Raw genomic sequence first — 12,680 nt, forward strand, 5'->3', positions numbered from 1 at the left:
AGCCTTTTGTCCACCTGAAACCGTGTGCAATAGTCGTGACTTCTTAAGGGGGGCGCATTGTACTAACTGTGTGGTATACTGCTCACCTCTATAGCTTTCTGCTTCTGATTTGGTGCTTCCGAAGCACGTGTTTTTCTTGTCACATGAAACATCCTCTGTCAAGGGCAACAAGGAAGAACTGAGCTGTACCCGGTCCCACAGGTTGCTCCCTGCAGAACCTAGGGAGCCATTCGAGTTGCAGACTCTACAGACTTAGTGTTTGTTATATTTTTTGGCAGATGGCAGTATAGGGCCCCATTCCAATAAAATTAGTTTATTGTGACAAATTGCCTACAGATGGACACAAAGTGTCTTGAGAAATGGCGCCTTTCCCAAATCACACGGCGACGCCATGAGTTCGTGACTAGAGTCCCTGCTAAGAAGTATTCCCAAATACATGTCAGATCTGCATTTAAAAAGAGAACAAGAAGTAATAATGGGACTATTAAAGACTCAGAAGTGATTATGTCATTTATCCCCCTTTTCTCTTTAAAGCTCAGTAAAGGATTCAAAACATGATTTCCCTTATCTGTGGGATCTAATGAACAAAATGAATTGACCAACAAAGTAAGACCCGAAGCAGGGAGGTTGGGAGATTGACATACGTCGATGTGGGGTTGGGGGGATGAGAAAAGATAAGCCAAAGAACTTATATACCTATAAGCAGAGCCCATGGGCACGGGCAATAGGGTGTTGAAGACCTGGGGGGAGGGGCAGGTAGGGGATGGGAGGGAGAGAGTACAGGGCGGGAAATGGGAAACATCAACAAAAATATATATATTAAATATATATATCAAACCTGTAATGAGCTTGAAGGTCTTCCCCAGGTCCCAGCAACTCCAAGGATAATCAATACTGTTAGTGATCACATAAGGTCTATAAACTTTCGAATTTTACTTAGCCTGATATGGAATCCCTTCTGTGTGAATTAAAATTGCTATTATAAACTACCAACACATAATCGAATATGAATGCTTGTCAAATGAACAGACAACTGTGTGAAGAGAATAAAAGGCTGGGGCATAAATTATGATGCTTTCTTTCCGGTCTTGCAACATATTCTTTTTGAGGAGGCTAATCTCAGATAATGTCATGTAGATGTTAAAAGTCTAATTTTCTGTTACAAAGAGTTCTTTTCTCTATGTATATTTTCTATTAGCTGGAGGTCTATGAACGATCGACGTCTGATGCTAGAGGCAGTGAGAGGATGCATTTTGGGTAAATTTGATTGTTGGGGTAAATATACTACATGAAAATGAATCTTAAACTAAATTCAAAATTCAGATTTCCCCAGCCCACACTCTGTCGCTCAAAAGTTTTTTTTAACATTGGTCATACTTCAAATTGCCTGGGAAACGTTTAAAAATACCATGTACTGAATCCCACCCAGGACAATTAACTCAGAATCCCCGGAGCTGGAACATTCGTGTTCCTCACAATCTTCTCGGAGATTCCAGTGTGCATCCGGGCGGAAGGACACTCTGGCCTGCTTATTAGCTTGGATCTGAAGAGGATCCCATCGTGAAACTGGGGTGTCAGAGAGATGGGGCAGGGGGAGGGAGGAAGCTATGTCGTTCATTTGTGATTCACAATGAGAGCATGTACATTGAGATCCCAGAAACCAGTGCTGATAGGGCAGTGGTCGGCAAACTGCGGCTCACGAGCCACATGCGGCTCTTTGGCCCCTTGAGTGCGGCCACGAAGTTTCAATCGCACTGTAGGTGCACGCCCGCACGTGGTATTTTGTGGAAGAGCCACACTCAAGGGGCCGAAGTTTGCCGACGACCGCTGGTGGGCAGGGGTGGGGAACCTTTTTTTTCCTGCCAAGGGCCATTTGGATATTTATAACATCATTTGCGGGGCCATACAAAATGATCAGCTTAAAAATTAGCCTGCTCTATTTGGCCAAATATTTCATTACCTCACCCGTAACACCTTGGCAGGGCCAGACCAAATGATTTCCCAGGCCTCACAGGGCCCGCAGGCCGGACATCCCTCACCCTTAGTCTAGGGGGACACAAAGATAAATAACACAAAGCCCTATTTCTCAAGGAACTTAGAGACAAGAGGGAAGAAAAGACAGGGAATGTATCTTAAAAGATACAGAATAAAAAAATATAATTGGATACTCATAACTTACATAATGTTATTAACCAATGTTACTCCAATCAATAAAATAAAATTTTAAAAAGGCTAGACAAATATATTTGACCCAATAGGGATTTTTCTAACTGCTCAATAAGCTTTTTCCACGTCTACACGGTGGGGAAACACTGCCGAGGAGATGAAAACTAATTCTACACATTTTCCTCCAGTTTCTTCATTTTTAAATAATTTTACTTCTTGTTTGATAATTTTAAGATCTTTTTAATTACTTTTTTTCAAGGACTGCAGTTTTAAAATTGGATGAGAGCTGTCGTTTCTCTCTCTCCTTGGTTTAAACATTCCCAGTGTGTCTCTGCCGCCTTTAAGTCTGGGCTGTGCGCTTGGAGATGCCTCCCGGATGGCTGCCCTCGCTTCCCACGTGGTCTGTGTACACGCCGCCCGCGCCGGGGGGTTCCGGCAATCCACGCTCACAGCACTGCTCACCTGGGCAAGGCAGGGACCTCTTTAGAGCTGTAGACCATTTTTCGATTTGCCTTTCTCTCTCTCTCTCTCTCTCTGTCTCTCTCTTTTTTTGGTGTAAAGTGAACAATTAAATCATTAATTTAAATCGTATGATGTAAAGAATGTCAGAATAAAAAAATAAGACAATACTATACATACTAGTACCTTGAGACTTCAAATTGCTGTCATAGTTGAATGCTGAAATACCAAAAACCTGCAAGGAAATGACTAAATTGCACGACTAAGAATATCGCTGTGCTTATGTCTTAAAATAACGGCATTCCCATCAGGTGGGCTTGTCTAAGTGAGGCACGTACAGAAGTGCATGTTTACAGAAGGCTGTAGTGGTTGGTGATTCGATTATGATGACCTTATTGTACAGAAATAAAGTTGCTTAGGTGCTCAAGGGCCTCTTAGAGGGAGCAATTCTCTTGCCTGAGTTTCTTATTCTTTACATTAGACTGAGGTGCCAGATGGCCGCAGGAAAGCATGCCAATATTTTCATAATTGCGTGTTTATCCTTTGAATTGTTTAGGAGACTTTTAAAAAATTATCACTTAATATAAAATAGGGCATTTTACTTGGACAGAATTGTTTGTTAAATCATTTTGCATTTGTTAACATTTGCATTTTAAGATATGTGACAGTAAACGATGTATATGTAGAAGCAATTCTATCTCAGGAGTCCCAGTTTTAATAATTACATATCATGCTTTAGGTGGGGAAAACAACCAAAAAGTTAAGATTGCCTACTGTAACTTCATGTTCAGCGTTTTAAATTTAGTTTATTATTTCCTAATTTCATTGATTTTCTGACATTTATCTATTTGTCTATCTACTGGAACACCCACACACTCATCTACTATATATACATCTGGCTCGACACGGCTGCCTGAGTTTGTCCTACCTGGGTAACCTAGTTTTCCCTTCCCACCTTTCCATCTCTCATCTGTTCAAGATGTTGTATAATCCAACCCGTTCTCTACATCTCCCCGCTCACCAGCATGAAATCCTCTCCTTCCCTCCAACACCTGCAGTCTTTCATATTGCTGTCATCAACTTCCCATGTATGTACGTCTTCCTCGCCATTCTCAGAACGTCACGCTGCATAAATACTTCTGATTTAACTCGTGGTTACTGCCCATGAATTATTGAGAACAGAGTGCATCCTGAGTAAATCTTTGTCAGTCGCCATCTACTTGTCTTTTGCAAAAGCTAGCAAATAAAACATAATCGAGCAAAAAAACTCCACAAATCTCCACTGCCATACCATACATTCTACACAGGAGAGCCATGACATGCTTATGAGGGAAATGTTGAGTGTAAACTCCTTATTCTCCCATATGACATGTATGTGTTATTATGTGTATCTATATCTATCTATCTATCTATCTATCTATCTATATATCTGTATATACTTTAACAGTAAAATATAGTAACAATTCTGATGAGCTTGTTACATCTTTTTAAACTTCATTCTCCCATATTATCTCCTGCCTGACTATAGCTTGGGAAGGTGAGTGACAGCATTATAGTCCCTGTTTGTTTAGGAGGAAACTGGTATTCAGAGGATTATAATTTGACTTAAAGACTTAGTCATTATTCCTTCATTAGCTGAGGTGGGGGGAGGGTGGGGGAGGGATCCCACAATTAGAATCTTGGAGTCTTCCAAACCAGGACCTCTCAAAATATCTGTAGCGAAAGACCAGTTTCCCGCCCACTCCCCATCTGTCACCAGCCATTATCTTTAAATAATATAAGATAAATGAACTGCCAGAAAAATGAACAAAAATATATGCAAGAAACAAATCCAAATGTTAATTATTAGATGGGGCCGCCATGGAAGGACTTGCACAAATGGCTCAAGAGTTTCTGAAATGGTTCTCCTCCATGGGCTTGCCGGTTTGAAGGGTAACAAGCATCAAAAGGACCAGCTCCAGTGCCTGGACCCCACGTTGAGGATGGGCTGCGTCAAGCATGACGTATCCCTTCTGAGATCCTCCTGCTCATGCAGACATCTGCCGCCTAAGTGGCCATGTCTACCCTCAGGTGATCTCCTGCCACCATTTACACCTGATGGCGCTGGAACCTAAGGGTAGGCTGGCCCGCCATCTATGGCCAGACTTGAAATGATGAGCTGGGCCCATCAGGGTCTTTGTGTGTGTGTGTTTGTTTTTGGTGCCTGGAATTAGATCTACAAAGTGAAGAAAGGGTTTTCTAAGACCTCCCGAGGTTCTGTTCATGCTTCCATTCTGAGCGAGCTGCAACTCTGGGTGAGCTGTAAACGCTGGGCTGGGCAGGGACAAAAGTGGAAGATGGATCATTAAAGGTCCAACCGCTGCTTGGGCTGCGGCATAAAAAACTGCATAACTCTAGAATTACCTTCCGAGTCCCATATCCCTTAGCCCCAGGCTTGAAACTGCCTTCTCTTTGAATGTCCTAAGATATAGATCCCATTATTTCTTGCAGTGTGTAAATATACTCTAGCTGGCATAAATGGGTCTCTGAATTATTCAAGAAACTTAGCTTATCTGAGATAGAGCTGAAGGCTTTCCCCATTATACCAAATAAGCTTGTGTCAGAAACAATTGATGCCATAGTTGAAAGACGTTAGCACCCTCAACGCCAGTTGGGCTCTCGGTCTGTGATGAGAAGGGAAGTCGAATTAGGTGTGTCTGGTGGGACTGCTTGCTACCAAACACCTCTCTCCTATGACCTACTATCTACTCTTCTACTTCTTTGAAAATGGTTGATTACATTTTCCAGTTAAGTCTAGTCTGATTCTGCTTAAGGAGGGAATCCCTTGAAGTGATACCAAATTGCCTCACCTAGCAAAGCCTGCATACCTCACCTGCCCTCGGTCTGCCTACCCGTTGGCAGAGCTCCATGGTCTGACGGACCACACCTGTGCTTGCAGTTTGTACTAAACCAGACCCGTAGCATGTGCTAGTGGCTTCCGGAACCACCCCAGAAATCCAAGGTGGGGGTGTGAGATGAAGGGCACAGTGATCCTCAAAACACGTTTTATTGCCCTGACACTTGTGGGTTGTTTTATAAATCAAGTGTTCAAGATTATGTTTAACCCCTCAGCTATACTAAAATAGCATCCTTGCTTTGTAGTAAAGATGTATCTTTTAGTGTAAACATTTCCTTGATGATTCCCCAGTACATTCTAAATGTTAAGATGACAGACTCTGGAATTAGGTCTACTCAGTGAAGAAAGGATTTTCTACCATCTCCCAAGGTTCTGTGCATGCTTACATTGGGAGCTGCATTCAGTGGCCATGTCAGAGGCTGACGACACGGGGGCTTAGATTACAGTGAGCCCCAGGGACTCTTACTGAGCCCGGAGGACACAGAACTAAGAGATGTGCCTCTGAGTCACAGGAGGGAAGGGCTGTTGGATGGATCTGTGCAGGGGTTTATGTTGTTGTATCGGGTGACGGGTAGCCCCAGTTCTCAGGAGGGTCCCAATAGCCTGCTTTCTAAAGCTGGAGATTAGGGCAACCACGGTGACCAGCACAGCAATGCTCCGGCAGAGACGACAGGTCAGGCCTGGCAAAATGTGGGGGTTAGGCTCTGTGCCTGGGGACCCATCTGTCTGATACAAGTATAATAAGGCAATTAATGTACTTATTTATATTGCTCGTGACAAACCACATATTCCCCCAAAACGGTCAATGTAAACCTTCTCCATGGTTCTCTAGAAATGAGAGTTCCTATAAAAATATAAAGCAAGGTTCAATAATGAAACGGCTGCTTACATACATAAGGCTTTGAGGAGTGATAGTAGTCTACTATTTTTGAAAAAACCAAAACTATTAAATACAACATCTTGACAAAAGAGTGATGATAGGAAGGGCCTGTAAAATCGACGTTTACGTTGCTAGTTCACGTGGGGAGCACTCCATGTGTTTATTCATTAGGATGAATTTCATAACCTAAACATAAAATGAGGCCCAGAAAGATGATGAGAACGTGGAGAGGAAGAAATGCCAGAGCGCGTGCCTTGCCTTTTCCCTGGATGTTGTGTTCGCAGCCCCGTCGTTATTAGAGCTTTCGTTCGCACTTGGTGACGAATCCCCACTCCTCTGTACATTTCTTTATTACGTACGTACTTCGCCTTCTCACCACTTCTGCTCTACAATCTGTTGAAACCAGGGTATGTTTGGGTTTACGCTTCATCCGTGATCCTTGTTTTCACAGAGCAAGTAAATGATCGTAAACGTTTAAAAGTCGTTTTACTGGTTGACAATAATCTAGCCCAGAATGATGAATGGTATGAGATTTAGGACCGTCTGAAGTTTTACGCGAAAGAACGAACCCCCTCGCCCATATTTGCTCTCAATAAAGTGAATGCTCTCAGTGACCATGTTGCATACGTGAAGCTCACACCTTATGGCAGCACCAGTATCTGAAGAGAAACGACATGCAAGTCCCTGGAGAGGAAGAAGGCGAGTTCTTTCCCTGCCCGGGAACGCCGGTCTGAGTGTCATGGCCCGGCTGCTCCCTCTGTCGGCTCCGGGTGAAACTGCACAAGGACCGCCATTGGAAGAGTGAAGGGAACCCTTTGACCTCGGAAAGAGCAAGGTATTATATTGCATAGATTTATTTTCTTTACACAGAAGCTGTATTCATGCCATTGTCAGTACGTCCCAGTTGTTAGGAGACTATGGGTGAAAATCAATGATTTTTCTCCCCAGAATTTCCTTCTAGTTGCTGACATTATTACAGCCCCAGAGCGTCTCCTCTTGGTCATTGGAAATGTGGCTTTCTATAGTGTGACAGCAGCGTTCCATCTTCCTGTCTGGTACTCGATTTACAAATTATGTTTGCGGTTACTTATAATTAACCATGTAAAATCGCATTCACTCGTGGCTCTATTCCTGACTCAGAGTTCGTTGCTGTTCTCACTGGCGGCTGTATTCCATTGGAACCTCAGTCTTCTCAATTAGCTCTGTTTTCTTTTTCTTTTTTTGTTAATCCTCACCCGAGGATATTTTTCCATTGATTTTCAGACAGCGTAAAGAGAGAGAGAAACATCGATGTGTTTCGTGAGAGAAACACGTCGATTGGTTGCCTCCTGCACGTGCCCCAACCAGGGCGCAGGCCAGGGAGGAGCCTGCAACCGAGGTATGTGCCCTTGACCAGAATCAAACCCGGGACCCTTGGGTCCACAGGCTGATGCCCTATCCACTGAGCCAAACAGGCTAGAGCAGCTGTGTTTACTATCTATTTATTTTCATTTGCTTTGTTACACTTGAAAATGCATTAGCACGCCCCCCCTCAAGTTCCCTTATTCACCATTCTGTGCAACTCTTCAAAACTCTAGGATGTGCTGCATAATAAAAATAATAATTTCAACAGAAAATCAAGACGGCGCCGAGTGTTGCCATGGAGCCACAGGAATAACCCATCAAACAGGAGGTAAGATTTTTGTTTTACTTATCAATGGTGAGAACTGTCATTTTAAGTTAACTCCTTTGCAGTTTACAGTCTATCTTTCTACAGAAAGAAAATATACAATGGGGCTCATTTTGTAAAAGAGAAGAATTAACTTAGAGTGTTTTTGTTTCGCTTTGTTACTTTTCTACAGAAGTACATATACGTGAAAAATGTTGCTGGGCATCCACTCCCTTCAATTCAGCTGTTCAATAAAATTATGGAAATTCTAATGAGTTTGAAAACTCTCCTTTGCTCTGGCTTGTACTAACATGCACAGGGTCCTCCTCACAGGTACGCTTCCAAAATTTCCCTCTTACTAATCAGAAATAAATTCATACCAATGTGCAAAATGGCTTTATTTTTTTTAAGCTCAGGACATAAGATTCTTTAGGAAAACAGATTTTTCTCATTTGTCATTCTTTCCACCTATGGTAACGGTATTTTAAGCGTCTTATTTATTTTAGCAAAGGGTGAAAATACTCAGTATGAAATCTGTTAGGTGCAGAAAGTACCCAAGTACAATTTTCTCTCATGTTGTGGAAAATGCTGTCACTTACAAAAGTTCTATTTTCCCAATCAGACATCAAGTGATGGTCTCATCAGCATAAAATAATGTTGGATTTCACGTGTTCTCCAGGCATCACCCTTACTCCCATCTCAGACCCTCGGTATTTATTTCTCCCATAATTCCTCTTTGTCTTGTGTAATTGATCAGCCACGCATACAATACGAGGTAAGTACTATCATTATCCCCGTTTGCAGATGAGAATCCTCTGGTGTGGAGTAGTTATATAATTCTTAAAATGTGAACCCACCTTGTTTTAGTAATTAGACTTCTACCCATCTATCTACTTGTTCAAACAAGGAATGCCAAGGAATGCCAGCGTGTGGAAGAACTAAAGAGCAGAAGTGTGAAAAGGGATGCTATAAGGTAAGGAAAAAAAAACTGGATGAAAAGGGGGAAAAAAGCAGCAAACAATAGGCAACAGCAATAAATGTGTTGGGGGCCACTATACAGATTTAAGGTGACAGGCGGCAATGGAATATGGATAGGAAGCAGCATGAGCAAAAAATTGCAGAAGATCCAGGTAAACACGGAGAGAGAAGACTCTAGTAATGGGAAGAATAAAGGTGTTCTTGGCCTCTAACATGAGGTGGTTGCAGAATTCCAAGAGAGTACCTTCTGTATTAGTTTCCAAAGCAAAATAAAGAAGCATCTATGGCCCTAACCAGTTTTGCTCAGTGGACAGAGCATCAGCCTGTGGACCTAAGGGTCCCGGGTTCCATATGCCTGGGTTGCGGGCTCGATTCCCAGTGGGGGCGTCCCATCAATGATTCTCTCTCATCATTGATGTTTCTATCTCTACCTCCCTCTTCCTTCCTCTTTGAAATAAAAATATATTTTTAAAAAAGAAGCATCTATGGTTTCTGGGATTAAAGATATCACTGATGGTGATTATGGTGATCTGTCAGGTGACTAGTTTATGATGGCAGAAGGCATTATTAACTTAACAGATGGACTGTGTAGACAGCCAGAAGCTCAACTCCTGACTCTCTGACTTCCTGTTATGCGTGTGATCTTGGCAGTGGCGAGCCTCAGACACCACCCACTGGCTCACGGTAGCTGATAAAGCGCATCTCTTCCCAACACCCCCTTCCCTGACATCACACTGGGTGTTTGACATCAGCCAAGTTGTGATTATTTACACACACACACACACACACACACACACACACATTGGTAAACACTCTAACTTCGGGTTTAATTTCCCCTTTGTCAGTCAGCTTACCAGCCCACCACTAGACCTTGGGCAAGTTCCCTAACCTTTCTGAGCTTTAGTTGTTGTCTTTTTCATCTGAAAAAAAAAAAAAGAGAGAGAGAGAGAGACGACAGGTCCTCAAAGGATTCTGAAGACCTTTTCAATGGATGATGGATTTCACCTGTAGCCAGCACCTAGTAATCCTCAATGATGGCTGCACTCTAGGAGTTTAATACAGTTTATTCCACAGAACATGGAACCAGTTTGCTTTCCTAACGTGCTAGGAGCATCTCAACTAGTCCATCAACATTCCCAGCAGAGGAGGGTTTGCAAAAACAATGTGACTGGCATTACAGATGAAATGGTGTCTCCTGCATGTTATCATTTTTTTTTTGTAAAGAAGATAAATGATTATTAATACTTATCTGGTAAATTTCTTTTACATGATTAGCTTACAAAACCCATTTCCTCCAGTGACTCATATATAGAAGCTCAAGGGGTTTTAACCCACCACCCCTTCAATTAGGTTAAATCCAGGGCTTCAGATCGTCAACACTTCTCGATAAGTTAACGCAAGGACAGACACTAGTGACACATCCCACCGTTTGGAAAGCTTGGACAGAAAACTGGCTGCCAGAGGCCACTCTGTCTATCAAGATGGCAGGAGTCTATATTCCCTGAAACTTCAAGGGTAGGCACTGCAGGAAATGGGAATTTAGGGAAAGACTGCACAGTCTAGAGATACCTCGGCTTAGTTGCCTGGTGAACAACTCTCTCTGCTCAGTCGTCTTTAACTCGGGTTGTTTATTCTTAAGATCCTGGTTTCATATCTCTGCCCTTGGAATAGAATTCTTTATGCTATTTTACTGGTAGAGTGAGGTCTACACACGTGCCGCTACTGCTGCCACAGTAAAGGGCCATTTCACTGTTAGACAGCTTGTATGTGACTTTGCAGGAAGAAAAGAAACTGTTGAATTTGAATTGTAATGTCCTTTATTACTTCAAAGATGTGGTGGTGGCTAGTTTACGACGATGACTAGAATCATTCCTCCTGTCCCCCACGCACACACCTCTGCAACGGGGCCTTGCTGTCCTCTCCCCCTTCACTCAGGCTTGGCCAGGAGGCTTGCTTTGGCCAACAGGACACCAGCCAACATGACACAAGCACTTGCACACGAGGGCTGGCTGCCTTTGCTGCCCTGAGACCAGCACGGGAGGAAGCTTGAGCTGGTCCCCTGGAGACCACGTGGGGTGGAGATGAGCCATACCAGCCAGTCCCCCTGGACCAACCAGTCTTCCAAACATCAGGCACTCGAGAGAGGCCATTCCAGATGATTCAGCCTCTGCTGAACTGTTTGCTAACTGGATAACCAACTTAACCTCCCACAAAATCATAAGCACAAATAGAAGAGTTGTTTTAGCCAACGGTCAGTTGATCTGCAGCCCATGGGCCAAAGCCGGAGCACCACACGCTTTTGAAAATAAAGTTTTATTCGAATGCACCATGCTCACGTGCTTACTTATTGTCTAGAGCTACAAGGGCAGAGCTGAGGAGGTGCAACAGAGATCCCATGGCCTGTAAAAACCTAAACTATTTCCTACTTCCCCTTTACAGAAAAGTCTGCTGATCCTTGTGTTATGGCACTAGGTTTGGGGGTGGTTGATTCAGTAGCAATAGAACAATGGTACAGACTCATTTCCAACAAAGAAATATGCCTCATTTCTTATTAAATGCATAAAGCCCTGTGCTCATGAAAAAAACACACACACGTTTCCTTTCAGGGTCAATAATCTCTTTTATGGCGAAAGCAACGCCATTTTGTGTTTCTCAAGGAGAGTTATGAAGGCCGCTAGTTGTACGCCAGTATCTGTTCTTCCTTTTTCCCCAAGAATGCAATTGGAGCTGGGCATGCAGCCACCCAGTCAGGTTACACCCAGGCGCCCCATTCTCAGTTCTGGGAGACCACAGGGCGAGGTTTTCACTGCTGGGCTCTGAAGGGGGTGGTGTCTGCATTTCTTGGGCTGTCTCCACGCTCTCATTCCCCTTCGCACTACCTGACACCTACAGCAGCCTGAGTTCGCATGCAGACAGGTAGAACGGCCTAGAGAATGGAAGAGCACACAGCGAAAGGAACCTTCGTCGCCTACAAACCACGTGGAGCCGAGCCCACCCTCACTGTGGGCCATTCATCTTAGACTTTTACCCAGAGAGAGACCCAAGCTCGGATCTTCCTTAAGCCACTGAATGGTCATTGGATGTCTCTCGTGCAGCAGGCTGCTCTCATCCCAACCAACACGGTCCTTGTATGCGATCTGCCTTGCCCCTAAAATGACTCAGCGGGTAGAACATTGGATCTTGGGTCAGGAACTCTAGGGAACTTGGATAAAACTTTGCCCCGATCTTCTGAACTGGCCAGAGGCGAGGCACTACAGTAACTGATTTCGTTTCCCTCGATAAAATATGCAACTTCAGGTAGGCTAAGCAGGGATTTTGAAAATGACCTTCCTAATGCCTCCTTCTACCGAGCAAACAGTGCCCCAATAACTGGGATTGCCCTAGGCATGTGTCACCTTAGTCCCACGAAATGCTTACCTACCAACACAGTGCCTTAGGTAATCTAATGGGGAGAAAGCAAGGTGAGTTTTTGGCATGTGGGCTGCGTGGGATAGTTTCTCCTTGGAAAGACTCTATACCCCTTTGTGAGGCAACGAGAAGAAAACTGAATACACACTGAATGACAGCGGCCAATAGGTCTCAAACTGCGGTGTGTGTGAAGGGAACTCACTAGACATGCAAATGTGAGTTCTTGCTTCCCCCTCCCCCCGCCC

At 43.7% G+C, this 12,680-nt stretch overlaps 1 long non-coding RNA gene across 5 annotated transcripts in view; it reads left to right on the forward strand.

The window, feature by feature from the left end:
* The first annotated feature begins 3,315 nt into the window (after window positions 1-3,315).
* Window positions 3,316-12,680, forward strand: part of LOC102254446 — a 14,842-nt gene continuing 5,477 nt past the window's right edge. For 2 of the 5 annotated variants that reach the window (XR_001364486.1, XR_001364487.1), the window contains exons 1-3: window positions 7,843-8,073; window positions 8,243-8,382; window positions 8,672-9,022. This is a non-coding gene — a long non-coding RNA (uncharacterized LOC102254446). Of the gene's footprint in view, window positions 7,237-7,842; window positions 8,074-8,242; window positions 8,383-8,671; window positions 9,311-12,680 lie in introns of those variants that run through there. The other 3 variants (XR_314286.2, XR_001364488.1, XR_001364485.1) reach the window with 3 other exon arrangements.

The sequence above is a fragment of the Myotis brandtii genome, unplaced genomic scaffold (genome assembly GCF_000412655.1).
Source record: "Myotis brandtii unplaced genomic scaffold, ASM41265v1 scaffold565, whole genome shotgun sequence".
NCBI lineage: Eukaryota > Metazoa > Chordata > Mammalia > Chiroptera > Vespertilionidae > Myotis > Myotis brandtii.